Source organism: Homarus americanus, unplaced genomic scaffold (assembly GCF_018991925.1).
Source record: "Homarus americanus isolate GMGI-L3 unplaced genomic scaffold, GMGI_Hamer_2.0 scaffold19318, whole genome shotgun sequence".
Classification (NCBI taxonomy): domain Eukaryota; kingdom Metazoa; phylum Arthropoda; class Malacostraca; order Decapoda; family Nephropidae; genus Homarus; species Homarus americanus.
Window position 1 is genome coordinate 8088149 of NW_024732238.1, and position 21611 is coordinate 8109759.

The following is a 21611-nucleotide window of genomic DNA, read 5'->3' on the forward strand; positions in this document are numbered from 1 at the left end:
ATGCCTCCTATTGTGTACATACTAACTTTGTTGCGTTAAAAAGCCTCAGTCTCTGAGGTATAAAAAAAAATATTGTTTGTTAAGTTTACCACATGAATAAGAAAGAATGAGCTACTTCATGTTAAATAAATTAACCCATACAAACATGTATTAGTATTATCCCAACAAAAATAATTGAGGTTTTTGTTATCCACAAAACTCAAAAGGTAGGAGTCACAGCTCACAGGACAGGACACAACCTGATCTCACTGGTTACTGACCTAGGTGGACTGGCTGTGTGGAGTGGAGTGCAATGGATTATGGAGTCATTATGCGGTCAGAGGAACCCACCCCCACCAACCCCCATGGGACTGTCGCTATGGATGGTAAGGTCACGGTTGCGATGGTGGCGTAAGCCGTCAGGTCAGATAAACCAGTCAACAGGTAATGCGTCCGAGATCCCTGGGTCTAGTGCTGGGCCCCGCGGGGCCCTGGGCGGTCGCCCCTGTTCGTCCCCCCTAAAGGACGGGCCTGGCGGCAGGAATTGGACAGTGATTACATAAGATCATTAAGATCGTCTAATTGATGTGAAAGTGTAAGTCGATGTAGGATTTTTATTGCTAGACGCGATTGTGTTTTTGAAAACTCAATTTCCACCGAGTTGGAGGTACTGCCCAGGTCAGGAGGCAACCACAAAATCACTGCCATATGACAAAGCTTCTATTTTTATTTTTTTTACGGAGTTGTGATCACGGCTGTGATAAAGGCCAACCAGGGAGTGTAGTACTGTGATTTTAGGTAAATCAGTTCATAGTGTCATCAGTGATCGCAGAAGAGGTTGTAAATAACTTAAAGTGAATACAAGCTGGCAAGCAAGCTGGTAAGGCACCACTGCCAGCAGAAACCAAGTCGTATCATAGGTGTCACAGAGACTTTAAGTTTTATTTTGTTTGTGTGCTTTCTCAAGGACTGAAACTGTGTCTATAATACACCATTCACAGTGTACACAGTGATAGTTCATAGTGTCATCAATGATCGCAGAAGAAGTTGTAAATAACTTAAAGTGAATACAAGCTGGCAAGCAAGCTGGTAAGGCACCACTGCCAGCAGAAACCAAGTCGTATCATAGGTGTCACAGAGACTTTAAGTTTTATTTTGTTTGTGTGCTTTCTCAAGGACTGAAACCAGTTCACACACCATTCAAGGGAGATACAGGTCACAGTGATAGCAGAAGACAAATCATAAGGAAAGGCAACAGGGAGGTGGGTTGTAAAATGGCAAGTGAGAGCAGCTGAGATCGTTCTTTTTCTCTTTTATTTTAAATAGGTGTAGATCTTTATACACAGTTCAATATTTCCAAATAAATGTCAACAACCATGAGTATGATATGTGATTACCGCAGGGGGACGTTGATATGGAGGATACAGGCTGACTATCAAAATATTTAGGAAGATGCTAACTGCCATAAAGTGCTTAGAAGGTTGTTGCTGGTATTGTCCTGACTGCATAGTCAAGGTGAAAGAGGTAATTGTAAGTCATAAGGGGACGAGTTCCCTAAGGGACGAAAATAGATGAAGCTTTGGAGCCCTGCTGCTTGCCAAACCAGAGCAAGGAAAGAGATCCAGCAGACTGAGGAAGTAGCTGGGCTAGAATGTAGGTGGTTGCTAAGAGGAGGCTATGCTGAGGCATTAGCAGGGCCACGAGTGGGGGGGGGCGGAGAGTAATGCAGGATCAGAACAGGTTCTGGCAGCTAAGACTTGAAGAAGGTGTCGAAGAAATGAAAATTATTGACCTACTGTTAGTGGAGAGGAGGAACAACGGGAACGTTTCCAGTGCAGGAACAATGTAGCTAGTTTTGGAGTCCCCTGAGAGCCAGGCGAAGAAACTGAGAGTAAGGTAACTCCACGAAAAAGATGCACTTTCTAAAAATATTTAGAGGTTTGAGCTGCCAATCAACCCCACAGATGTGAGGAGGCTGGGACAAAGTGGGGGGATGCTTCCTGCCCCCAGAATCACACTAGTGAGCGAGAAAGAGAATGGAAGTTGGTCTGGCAGGCAAAACACAAAGGGTGAGCGAGGCATTCCCTGGGTGTATTCGCCCACCCAGACTGCACGGTAATGCAGAGGGAATACACAAGAAGTCTTGCAGGACTTGAAGCAGAAGAGGGAGGAGCAAGAGGAACGGGGACGGTGTACATGGGTTATATTCAGGGGGAGGGTAGTGGAAGCAAGTGCTTGACACAAGCCAGGAGCAGCAGCGCACCTCCACCCACTTTACCTCACCCGGGAGGTGGCACCAGCCCGCTGGCTCCATCAGGACAGGAGGAGGCGTGAGCGTGCCGTGTAAACAATGACAGTTCTAACTACCACCTGCAAAATACAGTGTACTTAGCAAAATGCTGCAGCTCTGGAGAGTGGGGGGGTTACCACTCAAGAGCAGAGACGTTACTGAGAACAAATTCTGGCTTGGAATGTTATGTACAATTAATAATGACATGACTTGGATAAGAGAGAGGAGTTTCAAACACTACTGAAAGTACACCAACCAGATATTGTGAGCGTAAAACTGTTGTACAAGAACAGGAGAATCGACCCAGAGGAATGTGAGTTCAGTATTGCTGATATGACTCCGCTTCTATGAACCTTTCAAGAAACTCTACAAGAGGGGTGTGTGTGGTATCTATGCTAGGCAAGACCTAGAGCCAACTTGTATGAGGGTACAGGAGAGGATGTTTTTGAAGAGTCCTCAAGTGATGTAAAAATTAGCTCCAAAGGGAGGGATCACTTATCTCGGGTGTATCTACAGATCCCCAAACTGTGGCCCATAATTAAATCAAAGGAACTGAATAGCCTTATTAGCAACGCGACAATGCTCAACGCTAGCCACCCTCTTATCATGGGGGGACTTGTAGTGATTCCTCCCCAAGGCACCGAACCTTCGAATTCCCTCTAGCCTACGCCTCCAGCGTCAGCCACAAGCTGGGGGGTCAACTATCTACCCCTGCCCAGGAAAGGCCCTGGACACCATGACCACTCTCTGGCTACGTGCCACCAGCAAGCAACACCTCCGCGCCAGCCTTGTGGCTGTTGCCCTGCCAGCGACCTGGCGTCCCCCTGCCGCGTGTGTCCTCCTGACACCTCACCACCCAGCCTCTACTCAACGCTTATTACCATGCTACCTACCCAGCAAATGTTGCATTGTACATCCAATACAATAATATGCATACAGTGAGCACATCAGAGTTTCCTTTCTCCATCCCATCCTGAGGTGAAACCAATATCTCATACCTCATTAACTTCAACTATGGCGACATCGACTGGAGAAACGAGTCTGCCCCTAAATGACTTGGAATAACTCCACATTTTTGTGGTGGTGAAACTCGATAGATACCTTCTTGCTCCAACATGTTAGAGACCTGACACATACATCAGAGGGGAGGAACACTCAAAGCCACTCTGGACTCTTTCATCATAACAAAACGAGGAGGGTATGGTGCCAACTGGAACACTTTGCCCAGTCACCATATGTTGATATTCAGATTAACTGTTACCTGCCCAGGATAAGGCCAGCTAAGGTGCAAATATTACAAGGAAATTACAATGGATGAGGGAAGAGATGAGAGGTACTCAACTGGCCTGACTTATTAAGGCACAAGAACGCAGACAATTATTGAATATCATAACTAGTAAGTACCCATTTGATCGATAATATATACCCAAGATCAAACCCAGTGCTCTAGAATACGTAGGGGAGGGGATCCCTACATACGAAACCAATCGGCGCTCGACAGACTAAGAAGAAACCAGAAATTCAAGACGTGGGTTAACAACGTATTTACAGGATAGGAGGATGGCGCAAGAGCCAGAACCGTTAAAGATAGAGTGTGATGGGTTGAAAAGGGTCTCAGGAGGCTGGTTGCAAGCGAGGCCAAGTCAAACCCAGAGGCATTTGCATCGCTATGCAAAGTCGAAATTAAAAACGCGGTAGAGCATCAGACCTGGAGGCTTGAAGATGGTAGTTACAAGTAGATTCTGGACTCAGGAGAAAGCTGAGCATTGAACAGCTTCTTTTCCTAGGCATTCACAAGAGAGGATGCAATTAATTCCTGTTTCAGGACAGATGGTTCGGATGGCCAGCACTGACCCATGCCATTGTATTCACAGAGGAGGTATTAGAAATAAACTGTGGTCCAGGCTAAAGGTCCATAAGAGTCCTGGCCCCTGACATACAGTGCATCCTAGGAGTGCTAAGAGAGTTGTGCAAACGAGCTTGTTTTGAGCCCTGAGGACTTGTTTTGTAAAATGCCTGGATGAGCAAAGGTCCCAGTGATGTAAAAGTGGCTTATGTGAGTCCTGTATCTTTAAGAAGGGTGGTCGTCACCTACTGAACAATTATAGACCGGTGGAGTTTGATCAGCATAATATGTAAAGCATGGAGAGTATCAGAGATGCCTCAATGGAACATCTAATACGAAATAACCTTAAAGGGATTGCCAACACTTGTTTATGTCAGTGCACTCCTGCTAACACAACTGCTCAAGGGCTGCATATTTGGACCCATATTCTGGGAACGGGGTGGTAATATCGACAATATTTACCTGATTTTGCCAAGGTTGACATTGTACCCGCTTGAAAGGCTAAAATCAACTGAAGGGTAATGAATTCGAGAAATGTTCCATGCGTGATAGAAGATCACTACATGACCGCAAGTAGTGTGTGGTTGTGGGTTAATGCACGAAATCGTCATCCACCTGTCAGCAAGTGGGTACCACAGTAGGTGTGTCATACGGAGTAAGCGAATTCCTTTTTTTTTTTTTTTTTTTTTTAGTTTGAAAATGGCCTATGGTATTATTACACGTAGTTCTATGCAGAATCATGTGATATCTTCAGATTTGAAAAGTTTTATTTTTTGCTAGTAAATTTTAACTTGAAATCTTTTATGAAAATTCAGGCTTCCCGCCTTTACTAACAATTCACTAAATAGCTATTTAAAGTGCAAATGTATCAGGTTAATTTTATTAGATGAAAATGATCCAGAATAGTGAAAACGAATGATCTTGATTAAAATATTTATTAAATTTAATATCTTTAGAAAAACAAATCATCAAATAGAAAACTAGTGATTTACTACTTAATTCGCAAGTTAAGTTGTAACACCAGGAGAATATGTCTTTTCTTGCTTCTGTTTCACTCATCACCTCCCCTGCTGACCACCTGAGCTGGATGTATTTCCTCTCCTCCACAGGCTAGACGGACTGCTGGCTCAACACTTGCTGTACACAACGCCTATAATTTGAAAGTGAGGCCAGGCAAGGACATGCATGGGGTTGTCCAGGAAAGCTCTGATTCTGAATATTGGTGAGGGCTGCAGTAAGAGGGGCTCACTGCCAGCCTGGATGTTATCCAGATCTATGATCAGTGAGTGGTCTTCAACCTAGATTGACTTCAGGAGTCTTTCTGACCCTGAAGGAATCGTCACCAACTGATTCGTCATGCCCAGAGATCCCCATAGTCCTCATATCCAAGATCTTTTGATCACACTTTCTCTCCTCATCCTTACTGCAGAGCATTGTTCGCAGAACTGCTCCCGATGGAGACACCAGAAGATCTCCCCTCACAGTCTGTTCCACAATCTGAATGAATCTTCCTTGGCTGAATTCTCAGGAAAGCCCAAGCCAAAGAGAACATGCCTCCCGACCTTCGGAGAACGATGACTTGACCTTGGTGTTGAACCAATTTGGCAAGTAGACACTCACGATGAATTGGACAATAAGTCTCAGGTTGTGAAGCTGGTTCCCTTTCAGTTTATGATGAGCGACCCAAATTCTGCAGAACCTGAGAGCCGTTGTGAGCCACCTAGAATGTGAGACTGGACCTATCTGCAGGTAAGCAAGTCTATCAGGCATGACCCCAGTTTTGATGGCACTGTAAATCATGTAACCATAGTACTGGTCAGTACTCAGGTCGTCAATGACAGTATGTGCAAGTTCAACGAGTGGAGGGCCAACTGTGATTTTTTCAAAGCTCGGATTTATTTCTAACTCTGTGGCAGAGTCCAGCATCTTGCCAAGAGGACCAGACCATCTGTTGTTTGAAAGCGTCTTGCCATCCAGCTCCTGGATCAGATGTCTGAGTGGCAACTCGTTGGTGTGGAGGTCACAAACAATCCAGACCAGCTTCCTCCCAATCTTCCGCTCTATCCACTGTATGACCCCCCCTTGCCACCCTGTGTTCGTTTTGGTGCTGTCCCCTCCAATGGCCTGCAGGGTCTGGTCTACGTTCCTCTCTCTGAGCCAGTTCACAATGCTATCTGCCACTATCTCAGCTGGTTTCCTGATGTCATCTTTTTCTGGAGTGAAATGCCACAAATACTTCCCTCCTGGTTCACTGCAGCAGGAGTAGTGTTCCTCCTTCACCATGACAGGGAACAACTTGTCAAAATCTCCAACTTTCATGAACACTTTAGTGTCATCCCTTCTCCCATCAAAGAACAAACAATTGATTCCATTTTCTCTTATCCCCTTATCAAACTCCTCTTCTAGGTTACTGACAAGTTTCTCCTGAACTCTCCTTACTTTGTTATGATCTATCACCAGGTGAATATCATCAGGTGCTATCAAACCACTGTCAATCCAGGCAGCTGCTTTCTGCCATTCCCGCAGTTTCTCTGAGACCAGTGGTGTTGCATGTTGGCCGTGTTTTTTGCGTTTCGGGATATTCTTCCATTTCAATCTTTTATGCCTGGAAGGTTTGGGATCATTATTTTCTGTTGTGTGGACAGTCACCATTCTTCCTGGTCAGCACCTCCAGATCAAAGGCGGGGAAGTCATTAAACCCTGAATCAGCTTGACTCCAATCATCGGCCTTTTTTACCTCACCCTGGGCCTTCTCAAGTCTCTTTTCCTCGGCAACTTTTCTCCTCTTCTGTCTCTCTGTGGCAGCCTCCTGTCTCTTGGACTCCGGAATATCTTGGCTAGAAATCATGAGAGCCCCTATACTGCCAGTCTTCTCTCTCTGTGCTTTGACAAATGCCAGTTCGATCACAGGAATCTTCAGTTCACGCTTGCAAATACAGGAGATGTGGGCCTTGGATTTACAGTCACGATCGCATCCAAACTCAGGACAGAGAACAATTGGGCACTTGCAAGTAATTGTTTTCCTCAAATAACTGGTCCAGTTGTTGGCAAGCTGTCCTTAACTGCAAGTTTTCCCAAGAGAGGTATCTTGCCTTTTCCCAACTGGCTACAGTCTCTCACTAATCTTCTTCTGACTTATTATGACTGGAGGCTTGAACTGAGCGTTAGCCAGAGGTACTGTGCCAAGACAGCTTTGGTCATATCACTGGCAATGTCTTTATTTGTGTGTTCTTGGTTCTTTCACTGATTTGCCTGATTAAAACACCTGCATCTCAAAGCATCTCTCAATGTAGGCAACTCCGACTTCAGGAGCTCTCTCCCAGACCCAAGATAGTGACTGAGATGGCGGGATTTTTGGTTCCTCGTCCTGACACAAGCAGCCATCGCAAATATTATCAACTTATAAATGCATCAGAATCTGAAACAGAAAAAAATATTGTTAGTTGGGTTGTTAAAGAATGAAGTCAGAAAGCAATGTTCACTATTTTATTGTAATGCACTAATGCAGCTGTACGTTAGATTTTCGATAAATTTCACGCTAAAATTTACCTAGCAAAAGGTTGCAAAATATTGAAACTGAAATTATTTTCTGTTTATATACACTAAAATCTACCAAAAAAGTGATGGGCCATTAGTTTTAGCTGATCTTCCCTCCTATGACACACCCTAGTACCACAGGGCAGTGTATTGGACCCGCTGTTGTTTGTTTGTTTGTTTCATAAATGACATGCCTGACATTGTACACTCCTCCATACAAATGTTTGCCGATGACGCCAAGTTATTTCGGGAAATTAAGAACCAAGCGGACTGTGAAGAGCTGCAGAAGGACCTGTGTGGGCTCCAGGAATGGTGGAAAAAATGGCTGCTGAGATTCAATGTCACAAAGTGTAAGAGGATGCACCTGGGGCGTACCAACGGTAAGGAGGCGTACCATATGTCCCAACGGGATGAAGAAAATGTACTAGTTGAGACTGTGTGTGAGAAGGACCTAGGTGTGTATGTTGACAATGAGCTGAAGTTCTCGGGCCATTGCGAGAAGAAGGTAAACCAAGCAAATAAATTATTGGGTCTTATAAGAAGGTCGTTCAGATATCTAGATGGTCCGTCCCTCATAACGATCTTCAGGAGTGAAGTGCTTCCCCATCTGGAGTACTGTCACCCCGTCTGGTCCCCGAGATATGCAAGGGACTGTCAGTTGGTTGAAAATGTTCAAAGGAGGGCCACCAGACTGGTGCCTGCACTTCGGCACCTCAGCTACCCTGAGAGATTGTAGCGCCTGAACTTGCCTAGCTTATACTACAGACGGGCAAGGGGGGACTTAGTTGAGGTGTGTAAGCATCTCAAGGGGCACTACTCAGTTGAGTGTCCTTACTTGGAGCTGGCAGACGTTCGCCCCACAAGGGGTCACAGCTCAAGATTGAAGAAGCCGCAAGTCCAGAAAGCTGTGAGGGCAAACTTTTTCGGAGTGAGGGTTGTAAACTGTTGGAACAATCTACCAGAAAGTGTTGTGACGGCACCGAGTGTGAGCTCTTTCACGACAAGACTTGACCAACACTGGAGCTGGTTCAGGTACATTCAGGGGCCGGTGCATACCCAGTACTTGCCAACAGTGTGTAACAGAGACGTGACCGATCGGCCAAGTGGCTAACGAGCCGATCTTTTGGTGAAGAGGATAAAAGAAAGGGAAACGTAATCAGAGACGTTACCGACTATCTACAGATAGTGAAGAAAATAAATTATACGAGACAGTAGTCACTTGTAACGATGTTAGTACACAAATGGCGACTATGAAATAAACGTAAGCCAGGAAAGTTCGAATTAAAATAACTGAATCGATCATAGGCGATATAGATGCCAGATACCTCAATAGTAGCGCCATATGTTGGCGTACTCCAAACCACTTACTTCTGACGTCATAGGTACTGTATGATGTCATCGATGCTATTTTCTAATGCTAAGAAGACTATTTACTTTTATTATAGTCATCAATCTTTTATAAACCCACACACATTTGAATATATTTACATATTGTAGCGTACTGTATGTGGCCGGTTGTCAAGTTCTCTTTGTTTGTCTATTTTCTCTTTGTATGGGCTTGTGGGGTACGGGATATTGGTTCACACTCAGGATGGGATGGAGAAAAGAAACTCACAATGTGCTTTCTGTATACATATTGTATTGGATGTACAATGCAACTTGGTGCTGGGAAGGCAGCATGGTTACAAGCGTTGAGTAGAGAGAGCTGGTTGGTGAGGGTGCTCAGAGGAGGACCAGCTTGTGGGTCGCCATGGTCGCCGGCTGGAGCGGGAGCCGCCAGGCAGGAGCGAAGGAGGTGTTGCTTGCTGGTGGCTGTGGGTAGAAAGAGATAGGTCACGGCGGGGTGAGGTCTGAAATAGCGGAGGTAGGCATGGCTTAATAGTTGACCTCAGTCATGTAAGGCGGCGCTGGTTGCTGACCTAGACCACGAGGCATACACTGGGGAATTCGAGGGTCGGCTAGTCAGCGACAAACGGCGTTTGTAGGGGAGGAATCCACTACAATACTCCCCCTTCCCTCCAGGCGGTGTAGGAGACTTGTTGTCTGCAGGGTTGCATGGCACATGTGAGGCATAATGGGCGGTGTAGGAGACTTGTTGTCGGCAGGGTTGCATGCCACATGTGAGACATAACGGCGAGGGCGTGGATGAGCCGGCCGCTACGGGAGACGACTGTCTAGGTACACAAGGTCTGTGGGAGATGAGAGGGAGAAGGAGGGTTGTGGAGGCGATGAATGTTGTGCTTCCCTCACGGCAGGTACAGTCCTCAGATGCGCCTGCTGGGGTGTGTGGGTCTGGGTCAGGAGCAGGGGCTGCGTCAGGAAGAGGGTCTATGACAGCAGCAGGGTGCATGACAGCAACAGGGTCTACGACAGCAGCAGGTTGCAGGACAGTAGCGGGGAGTACTGCTGGGCCGGGGGCGGCGTCTGAGGCAGGACGAGTGCGTTGGGGTCGGTAGGACGTGGTGCTTGGGGCAGGAAGAGGAGCGGCTGTCTGCTTAGAGTAGCAGAGCTGCTCTAGGGTTTATAACCTGCGGTGTAGAGACAGTAGCTGTAGAGCCGATGAGAGCTGCTTCTGTGTGGATAAGCCAGTCTTCCATGTTGCTTGAAGACTGGGAAAGTGATCGGTTTCTCCTCCATCCTGTGTGAGTGTGAATCTCCGGGGGTCACCATTTGTGGGGTTAAGAGTTTCTCCTCCATCCTGTGTGAGTGTGAATCTCCGGGGGTCACCATTTGTAGGGTTAAGAGTTTCTCCTCCATCCTGTGTGAGTGTGAATCTCCGGGGGTCACCATTTGTAGGGTTAAGAGTTTCTCCTCCATCCTGTGTGAGTGTGAATCTCCGGGGGTCACCATTTGTGGGGTTAAGAGTTTCTCCTCCATCCTGTGTGAGTGCGAATCTCCGGGGGTCACCATTTGTGGGGTTAAGAGTCCATCCTGTGTAGTGTGAATCTCCGGGGTCACCGAGTTTCTCCTCCATCCTGTGTGAGTGCGAATCTCAGGGGTCACCATTTGTAGGGGTTAAGAGTTTCTCCTCCATCCTGTGTGAGTGTGAATCTCCGGGGGTCACCATTTGTGGGGTTAAGAGTTTCTCCTCCATCCTGTGTGAGTGCGAATCTCCGGGGGTCACCATTTGTAGGGTTAAGAGTTTCTCCTCCATCCTGTGTGAGTGTGAATCTCCGGGGGTCACCATTTGTGGAGTTAAGAGTTTCTCCTCTATCCTGTGTGAGTGCGAATCTCCGGGGGTCACCATTTGTGGGGTACGGGATATTGGTTCACACTCAGGATGGGATGGAGAAAGGAACTCACACTGTGCTCTCTGTATACATATTGTATTGGATGTACAATGCAACTAGGTGCTGGGAAGGCAGCATGGTTACAAGCGTTGAGTAGAGAGAGCTGGTTGGTGAGGGTGCTCAGAGGAGGACCAGCTTGTGGGTCGCCATGGTCGCCGGCTGGAGCGGGAGCCGCCAGGCAGAAGCGGAGGTGTTGCTTGCTGGTGGCTGTGGGTAGAAAGGGCAGGTCACGGCCAGGTGAGGTCTTATATAATGGAGGTAGGAGTGGCTTAATAGTTGACCTCAGCCATGTAAGGCAGCACTGGTTGCTGACCTAGACCACGAAGCATACACTGGGGAATTCGAGGGTTGGCTAGTCAGCAACAAACGGCGTTGTAGGGGAGGAATCCACTACAGGCTCACATACTTACGTACATGTAAGATATCTCACACTCAGGATGGAGGTAAGAATAAAAACTCACAACACGTTTTCTGTATATATTTTGTATGGATAGTGCAGCACTGAGGAGTTGCTGTGTGGTGAGAAGCTTACTCAGAGGTCCTGTTGGGAACTTGGGTGAGGAGTTTCCTGAGGGAGCTGGTTGGTGAGGAGCTTGTTGGGAGGTCTTGCTGGTTCAGGAGAGTAGAGTAGAATGAATTCCGCAGCCAGGCCTGCGCGTATTTATACGGTTGGTCAGGATCAGGGAAGTGAGGTGTGAAATGTGCGGGGCCAATCACCGTGCAGTTCGCGAGAGAGGCCTGGTGTGCTGAACTCGTCGCTGCTTGGGAAGGCCAGAAATCAGTGAGCAGTAGTACCCCTACGTCCGCACCTGAGACCTAGTCTTGATGTAGCTGAGGGGCGCTTGTGGTAGAAGCGGTACCGCTCTTGCCTCGCAAGCAAGATGTCACGGGTTCAATTCCCGGGCAGGCGGAAGTTGTTTGGACACTCTTCCTAGCCCCCTTGGTCCCTGTTCACCTAGCAGTAAGTAGGTACCTGTTGTAAATCGAAAGGTTGTGAATTCGTATTCAGCGAAAGTTGTTGGAGCTTCTAAACTTGAACTGACACAATCCGAGGAGTGGTGACCTGAGGATCACACACCCAACACAGACAAAAAACCCAAATACGTGCGCTATGCGCTAACCAAACAAACGCAGTCATGTAAAGCCACGGCACTATCTCTCCCACTACAATTCCCTTCCTAACCTCCTGCTCCTTCCTCTGTCATCTTCCCCGCTCTGACTTTCGCTACCAACAACTTTTTGGAGGTTCTAAACTTGGAACTGAACTGGCTTCTACTACCTGTAAGTTGATTGGCTGGTAAGCGAACAGCAGGTGATCAGTCGGCAGTTGTAGGGGAGAGTATCCACTACAATATCACTAAGTCTAACAAAGATGCTCCGTTGTTTCCCTTTTCCCGTGTGATTTTATCAAGATATATATATGTATGTATGTATGTATGTATGTATGCATGTATGTACATACATACATACATACATACATACATACATACATACATACATATATATATATATATATATATATATATATATATATATATATATATATATATATATATATATATATATATATATATATATATATATATATATATATATATATATATATATATATATATGTACACCTAAACCCCGACTTACGACGGGGTTAGGGACCCAAATCCAGGTCGTAAGTCCGATATAGATAAAAAAAAAAAAATCTACAATGAAATACAGTACAGTAAAAGTAATGAATAATGATGAATGGATACAGTACAGTGAAAGTAATAAATAATAAGGAATGGATACAGTGTGACTGAGCACTTAACCTTTAATGTAGTCAGCTGAATGCACATGGGGCCCCCATAATTTTCTAATTATACATGGAGACTACATTAACTGGAAACGTTTCGGTATAGAAAATGCGTGTGTCATTTAAAATTTTTTATTTATTTTTTTTTTTATCTATATCTGAGGCGGTCGTAAGTCCCGACGGTCGTAAGTCCACGTAGTCGTAAGTCGGGGTCTAGGTGTATATATATATATATATATATGCTGATAACCACAAGGAAAAAGAAAACACGAAGTTCCCAAGCGCTTTTGTGTAATTCACATCTTCAGGGGTGAGTACAGGGATGGTCTGTGCTCACCCCTGAGGATGTGAATTACACGAAAGCGCTTGGGAGCTTCGTGTTTTCTTTTTCCTTGTGGTTATCAGCATATACCTGGATCACGCACACCTACAGTGATTTACTTGCATATTTATACAGTGACCCCTCGTTTAACGAACACCTCGGTTAACGTAATTTCGATTAACGAACTGCCTTCCATAAGGATCTTCAATTCGGTTAACGAAAAAAAATTCGGTTAACGAAGTTCTTACGAACTGACCTCAACATGTTTTCGCTTGCACTGGCCGGGCAACCAGCTTTAGTATCAGTCCGCCAATACATTAATCGGTTCTAGGGCTTAAATTCCTTACTATTTTAGTAAATGTCAAGAAGTTTATACTATTCAATAATTTTAAAAGTTTAATATTCAATTTTTTAGTCATTTTAACAATTATTGAACATAATTGAAGGTAAAGTGACTAGTTTAATGCGCGGCATCCAGCCTCTTAACACAGCAAACAGGCGTTAGTCTCTCTCTGTTTTCACTGGAGGTAACATCTTGCTTGAGACTCTCTTCAACTAAACTCTTTTTTTCTGTGTTTCCAAGCAAATTATTGGTCATTTTGAAATATATTTTACATATTGACAATATATAATGCAGTGCAGTGTTGATTTAAAGAAAATAATCTTGAATTACACCAAGAGAGCTAAAATTTTATGGGTGAAATGGCGCCATGGGGTGACTTCTCTTCCACCCCAATGCCTTCTCTTCTTCCTTCTCCTCCACCCCCATTCTAAATCCCATCATCATCATCATCATCCAGGAGCCTTCTACATACACACCTCAAAGTAAGTGAACTTTTCTACCATTTTTGTTGAATTTAGGAAATTTTCGGTGAGCTGGAACCAATTACCCAAAAACCCATTGAAACAATGGTTTCGGTTAACGAACTTTTCGGTTAACGAACGACCTTCTGAACGGATTGAGTTTCTTTAACGGAGGGGTCACTGTATATATATATATATATATATATATATATATATATATATATATATATATATATATATATATATATATATATATATATATATATATGTATATATATATATATATATATATATATATATATATATATATATATATATATATATATATACAGTATATATATTATATATATATAGTATATATATATATATATTTATATATGTGTGTGTTTTCTTCTTTCCTTGTGGTTATCAGCCCCTTCGCCTACCCGGAGATTTTTCACTCCCTCCTGACCTCCGCCAAACCACTCCTGCCGTTCGTCACGACTTACTCCAAAAACTGCGACAAGCAGTTTCTGCATTCAGAGCTACTGCCCTACGCCAGCCTCCTCGGTGCCCTGAACACATCCCTCCTGCACTACTCACTGCCGAGTATGTTTTCGTCAGGCGCGATGCTCACCGCAACCCACTACAACGCCCCTACGATGGACCCTTCCAGGTTGTTTCCCATTCAGCGAAGTTCCTGACGATTATCCGGAATGGCAGACACGACACCATCAGCATAGACCGAGTCAAACCGGCCACCTTACCCGTTGGGTCCCTAGCCCAGCAGCAACCCCTACGAACTACACCTGCACCAGTCTACCTGCAGTTACCACCTGCAGCAATACCCTGCCCACGACATTTCTGGGCACCCTATTTCCACCCTCAGGTACCTGCTGCTCCTGTCGTGGACCCTCCTCCTGACGTGGACCCTGCTGCCGTCGTGGACCCTGCTGCCGTCGTGGACCCTGCTGCCGTCGTGGACCCTGCTGCTGTCATGGACCATCCTCCTGACCCAGCCAGACCCCGCCCACAACAATTCTGGGCACCCTATTTCCACCCTCAGGTACCTACTGCCTCTGTCGTGGACCCTCCTCCGGACGTGGACCTTCTCCTGACGTGGACCCCTTGCCGTCGTGGACCCCCGTGGACCCTGCTGCTGTCATGGACCATCCTCCTGACCCAGCCAGACCCCGCCCACAACAATTCTGGGCACCCTATTTCCACCCTCAGGTACCTACTGCTCCTGTCATGGACCCTCCTCCTGACGTGGACCCTGCTGCCGGCGTGGACCCTGTTGCTGTTATGTGCCCTCCTCCTGACGTGGCCCCGGCTCCTGACCCAGCCAGACCCTGCCCACAACATTTCTGGGCACCCCTTTTCCACCCTCAGGTACACACTGCTCCTGTCCTGCACCCTGCTGTTGCCATGGCCCCTGCCCATGACCCAGTCTGCCCAGCCAGTGACGTTGCCCCTGCTGTGACAGGAGCACAACAACCATTGACTGTACAACCTCCTCTAATCCAAAATCCTCCTCCCCCTGATTCTCCCACAGGTTTGGTGTCACTAGATGGAGTCGTCACCCGTAGTGGTCGAGTGGTACGTACACCTGCCCGTTATGTGTCCCTTGTGGGACACAACCCTGTCAACCTGCAGCCTCCCGTCGCGCCCGGAGAGGAAGGGGAGTATTGTAGTGGACTCCATCCCCTACAAGGGATGACTGAGCTCCTGCGCACCTACCAGCCAATCAGCGTACAGCCAGCGGTGCCAGTAGACCTACTCTCCAGTGCGGACGCACACGTAGCAACGCTAGGACCAGAGTGCCGGGTGTGCCTGGTCTCCTCCTCTGTGATTGGCCCTCTCGCTACGCTCACCCCAAATCCTGATCCTCGTAAATTGTATAAATACGGCCATGGCTGGCCAGGGAGACCACACACTCTCTAACCCTCTCTCACCATGAACGGTTACGAGATTAATAACGTGGCGCGGATACGTCCGGATACGCCGACCTGCCCCAAGAAATTAAAACTCCTAGTTCTCAAGAAGTTCTTTGAAACTAATGAGATCGTGGGGGTCACCAAGGTGGAACGACTGAAGCTCCATGGTGACATCAAGATCACCTTCGCCGAGAAGGGTATGCCTGTACAGCTCGCGGAGATCCCAGACATCAACGGCATTCCATTTAAAATGATTGCCTACAAGTGGGACAACCTGAAGCTGGGAGTAATCTCCCACGCCGAAATTGCCCACGTGGACCAAGCAGAGCTGAGTGAGCTCCTCAAGGGGCAACTCCAAGTTGTGAAGAAGCTGTCCGACACCACTGCCCTCATCGGACACCATACCTTACCCAAGGAGGCTCAACTGGCGTGGGTAACTGTGCCAGTCAAGCCCTACTGCAGACCGAAACGCTGTTACAAATGCCAGCACTACAGACACACTGTCAACAAGTGTGAGGCGCAGGAGGACACCTGCTCCCTGTGCGGCAGCCCCGGACACCGCTACACGGTCTGCCCCAACACAGTAAAAAAATGCGCTGCCTGTGGCGGCCACATTCCTCCGCCGATCGGACCTGCCCGAAATGGAAGGAGGAATGCAGGATAGCCAAGGCTCGACTCGACAAGAAACTGAGCTACAAAGAGGCCCTCCTTGCTGTACGCTCCCAATACAAGAAAAAACCAGCAGAAAAGAAAAACCAAGAAAAGAAAACCCAAGAAAAGAAAACTCAAGAAAAGACACCTGCCACACAGAACCAAGAACACCACGAGGCCCGTGGAGCTGAAGCCCACGTGGTCAACCTCACCGTCTCCGACTTCTTCCACACCTATGAGGACTTAAGACACGAGGAAGACGAACTACAAGACCCAAACACGAATGAATGGACACTTCAAGAGAGCAAGAAGAGGAGGAGAGTTAGAAGAAAATCTACATCAAACTAAGAAGACTACCAAGACAGAAGACCAAGACATTTCCTCCACACAAGAAAACAACACACACAATCAAGCCGACCAAGCACTGAGAATCCATGGCCCAACCCAACACGCACCTGACGCTTGACCTGACGCTAGCCTGACTCTTTCCTGCCGCCTCCTAGCCGCGTCCGGGCGAGTTGCTGCTGCCTCCAACTTATACTCCCTCACGCAAGCGGTGTTTAGCCACTGCACCTATTCTCTCCTCCTAAAATTCACTTCAATCCTCCCTTTATTCTTCCCCTGAACCTCCTTCCCCCCTGTCACTAGCATTTCATGTTCATGTTCAGAGAGACCATTCTACTCTGACCTGCAGGACCAGCAAGATCTCTCTCCAGCACCTCACCACCCAGCTTCCTCAGAGAGCTTGTAGCGGAATTCTCCCCTACAAACGCTGTTTGTCGCTGCCTAGCCGACCCCACCAATTCCCCAGTGTATGCCTCGTGGTCTAGGTCAACCAGCGCCGCCATACACCACGGAGCGGGGGTCAACTGCTAAGCCACGCCTACCCCCGCTATTTAAGACCTGACCTCGTGGTGATCTGTCTCTCTCTTTCTACCTACACCAACTAGCCAGCAACACCTCCGCCTGCCTGGCGGTCCTCTCTCCCGCTGGCGAGCATGGCGACCCACAAGCTGTCCTTCTCTGAGCGTCCTCACCAACCAGCTCTCTCTACATCACGCTTGTAACCATGCTGCCTTCCCAGCACCAAGCTGCATTGTACATCCAATACAACATGTATATAGAGAGCACATTGTGAGTTTCCTTTCTCCATCCCATCCTGAGTGTGAACCAAACATCCTGAACCCCACAAATGGTGACCCCTGGAGATTCGCACTCACACAGGATGGAGGAGAAACTGATCACGCTCCCAGTCTTCAAGCAACATGGAAGACTGGCTTATCCACCCAGAAGCAGCTCTCATCGGCTCTACAGCTACTGTCTCTACACCGCAGGTTAGACACCCTAGAGCAGCTCTGCTACTCTAAGCAGACAGCCGCTCCTCTTCCTGCCCCAAGCACCACGTCCTACCGAGCCCAACACACCCATCCTGCCTCAGACGCCGCCCCTGGCCCAGCAGTGCCCCCTGCCACTCCTCCTGATGCAGCCCCTGCTCTCGACGCGGCCCATGCGCCTGAGTGAGGACCAACACACCCCTCTTTTCTCCCTCAGGTACTCCCTGCTAATGTCCTGCACCCTGCTGCTGTCGTGGACCCAGCTGCTGTCACGAGCCCTCATCCGCTTCTGCTGACGCAGCCCCTGCTCCTGACCCAGGTCCACACACCCCAGCAGGCGCATCTGTCGACTCTGTACCTGCCGTGAGGGAAGCACAACATTCATCGTCTCCACACACCCTTATTCTCCCTCTCTACTCCCACAGATATTGTGTATCTAGACAGTTGTATCCAGCGACCGGCTCATCACGCCATCGCCGTTGTCTCACATGAGGCACGCACCGCCCGTTCTGCCTCACATGTGCTATGCAACTCTGCAGACAACAAGTCTCCTACACAGCCTGGAGGGAAGGGGGAGTATTGTAGTGGAATTCTCCCCTACAAACGCTGTTTGTCGCTGCCTAGCCGACCCCACCAATTCCCCAGTGTATGCCTCGTGGTCTAGGTCAACCAGCGCCGCCATACACCACGGAGCGGGGGTCAACTGCTAAGCCACGCCTACCCCCGCTATTTAAGACCTGACCTCGTGGTGATCTGTCTCTCTCTTTCTACCTACACCAACTAGCCAGCAACACCTCCGCCTGCCTGGCGGTCCTCTCTCCCACTGGCGAGCATGGCGACCCACAAGCTGTCCTTCTCTGAGCGTCCTCACCAACCAGCTCTCTCTACATCACGCTTGTAACCATGCTGCCTTCCCAGCACCAAGCTGCATTGTACATCCAATACAACATGTATATAGAGAGCACATTGTGAGTTTCCTTTCTCCATCCCATCCTGAGTGTGAACCAAACATCTCATACCCCACAAGCTCCTCGCCCTACAGGAACTCTGAGCAAGCTACTCCTCACCTAGTAACTCCTTAGCACTGCTCTGTATAACAATATATATACAGAAAACGCATCGTGAGTTTCTATTCTACCTCATTCCTGAGTGTGAGATATCTACAGTACAGTACATGTACGTACGTTTGTGTGGCCATACAGAGAAAATAGACATCTAAAGAGAATTGACTACCAGCCACACCACAGTACGCTACAAGCATACACCTGGATCACGCGCAACTACAGTGATTTACTTGCAGAAATATATATGTGTGTGTGTATATATATATATATACAGTATATATATATATATATATATATATATATATACAGTATATATATATATATATATATATATATATATATATATATATATATATATATATAATATATATATATATATATATATATATATATATATATATATATATATATAATATATATATATATATATATATATATATATATATATATATATATATATATATAAACTTTCATATTAATTATGATTTAAACCTGCTTACAGTATTTAAGATTCAAAGTTCATTAAAAGAGAAATGGACACAGTTTTGATTTATTTTTACTATTTCTGTATGTTTTTTTAGAACATTCTCCATCTTCTATTCGAAACTGATTTAAGTATCAGTCTGAGGACAAATAATAATTTCAAGCTTATCATAACGAGTGCAATGCACTTATTCGTGTTAACGCTCGTATCTTTCACTAATATATCAAGGGTTCGAATCCTGCCTAGCCCAGACACACTTAAGAAAGGTGTTATTCAGTGTAACCCAAGGTCCTTGGTGTAACCCAGCCAAGACATCACAGGTTTCTCGGACTACGGGTTCCTCCTGTACTAACACTGGAAAGACCAACCGCCCAAACGGCTAGTAAGCTGATAAGCGGTGAAAATGATAAAAAGAAAGGACTAAGAAACTCACAACTATTTTAAACTTTCCCCGCCAAATCACAGTGTATACTCACCTTGCCGGATCACTAACAAATAATCCTAAACTCGTGGATGTATTTTATAAACTTAAGGGATATATGCATTCTATCCCCTGTGAAACAAGATACTGTAAAAGTGAAAAAATTTCGATGTACTGTAAAAATTAAAATTCTGAGTTCATGGTGATTATACGATTATTTATAACTTTGATTGAGAAATACAACCCGGAATAGATTATTTTTTTATTTTTGAAAGTGTAAACACCACCACCTCCAGGTTCAGTCTTGTGTACAGGGATTGTGTTTACAAGAGTCTTTGTTCAAGGCTGTATAGATCTTATGTCAGCTCTCTGTATGCTAACGCTTGAACTATTTGTGTATTCTGGTAGTCATAGTGATAGTAATTGTTAGTTATCCAGGAGGGAGTTTTGGGCCGTAGCTATATGAGCTGAACTAACTTCTTGATTTTGCACATTAAACAGAAAGAACTTACTATCATATGATGAAATTTGAGGCATTTCTGGACGTGAGATGATACAGCCGCATATGTCCTATACAGACCGGTGGGTTAGTCCTGTGTATTAACCGCAATCAATAGTTTAGACAATTTTAAGACACTTTTTCAGTGACGTTTCCCTTGCAAATTACTTAAATATATGGGGGGATCCAGGTTAGGAGGTCACATTAGGTAATTTTAGTTCATTTGTGAGGGTAACATCAGAGAAGAAAGTGTCTTAACAAATTTTAAACTATCGGAAAAACATTAAAGGCGAAATCGGTCACAGCATTTAAGTAAAGGTTTACCTAGTTTTCTATTAAAAAATGCATACTGGATGACTACTGTAAATTTACCAAGTAATTATCAGTAGAGATGTGTTCAGAAATCGCCACCGTAATAGTAGTTTGTTTGAAGGATATGCGGGAGATGTTTAATAAAGTTGTGACACAAGTTTACACCGGTTTAGTATGTACAGTCTCGTTCAAGATTCTTTGAGCACTGCTTGAGACAGCTGGCAACTCAAGGCCATTTGTTTACCATAGTACGTAGTAAAAATTATGAATAAATGTAAAAGTGATTGGTGATTGGTTACTTAGTTCCCCATTGCTTAATTAATGGTTGGGCTTTGTTGTTTAGTATTTTATTATACTACGTACTATAGTAAACAAACGGCCTCGAGTTGCCAGCTGTCTCCAGCAGTGTTCAAAGAATCTTGAACAAAACTGTACAGTACTGTACATTATACAGTGGCTGTACAGACAGTGATAAACTGTATGTTAGATCATTTTAACCAATGATGGCCGAAGAAAGCTGTTCAAAGATTTTGCATAACAAGAGTGGTCTGGCCTTATTATCAACCTGATTAAATTATATAACGTAGCAATTTCTGTTACATCTGGAAGTTCCTAGAGTTGCCAAATGTAAGCCAAAGGATGTGTGAATTTATGCCCATCAAATACAAGATAAGTAGTGGATATTTTGCCATGACCGACTAAGTTCCTACTAATGCTATTTTACCGTTAGTGAGCTCTGATTGGTTAGGAAGTTAGGTAAGGTTAGGTAGGTTTCTTTGGTTGGTTAGATCAGGTTTTATTAGGTTATAGTAAATGTTGCTTCTTTTATAATAATAAGAACATCTGTGGAAAAATGAACAGTGGTAGTGGTGTTCTCAGACATTACCATATTTTTTACCTTTTTACAAGTTAGGTAAGGTTAGGAAAGGTTTTCAAAGGTTTGTTTGGTGTTCTCTTTATATTTTACCCCACATTTTCCCACTACTGCCCACTTTATCAAGCAATATTGTTGGTAATTGTGGAGGTCTTATCAGTTAAAATACTCGAAAAAATATAAATTTGTGCCAGAAATG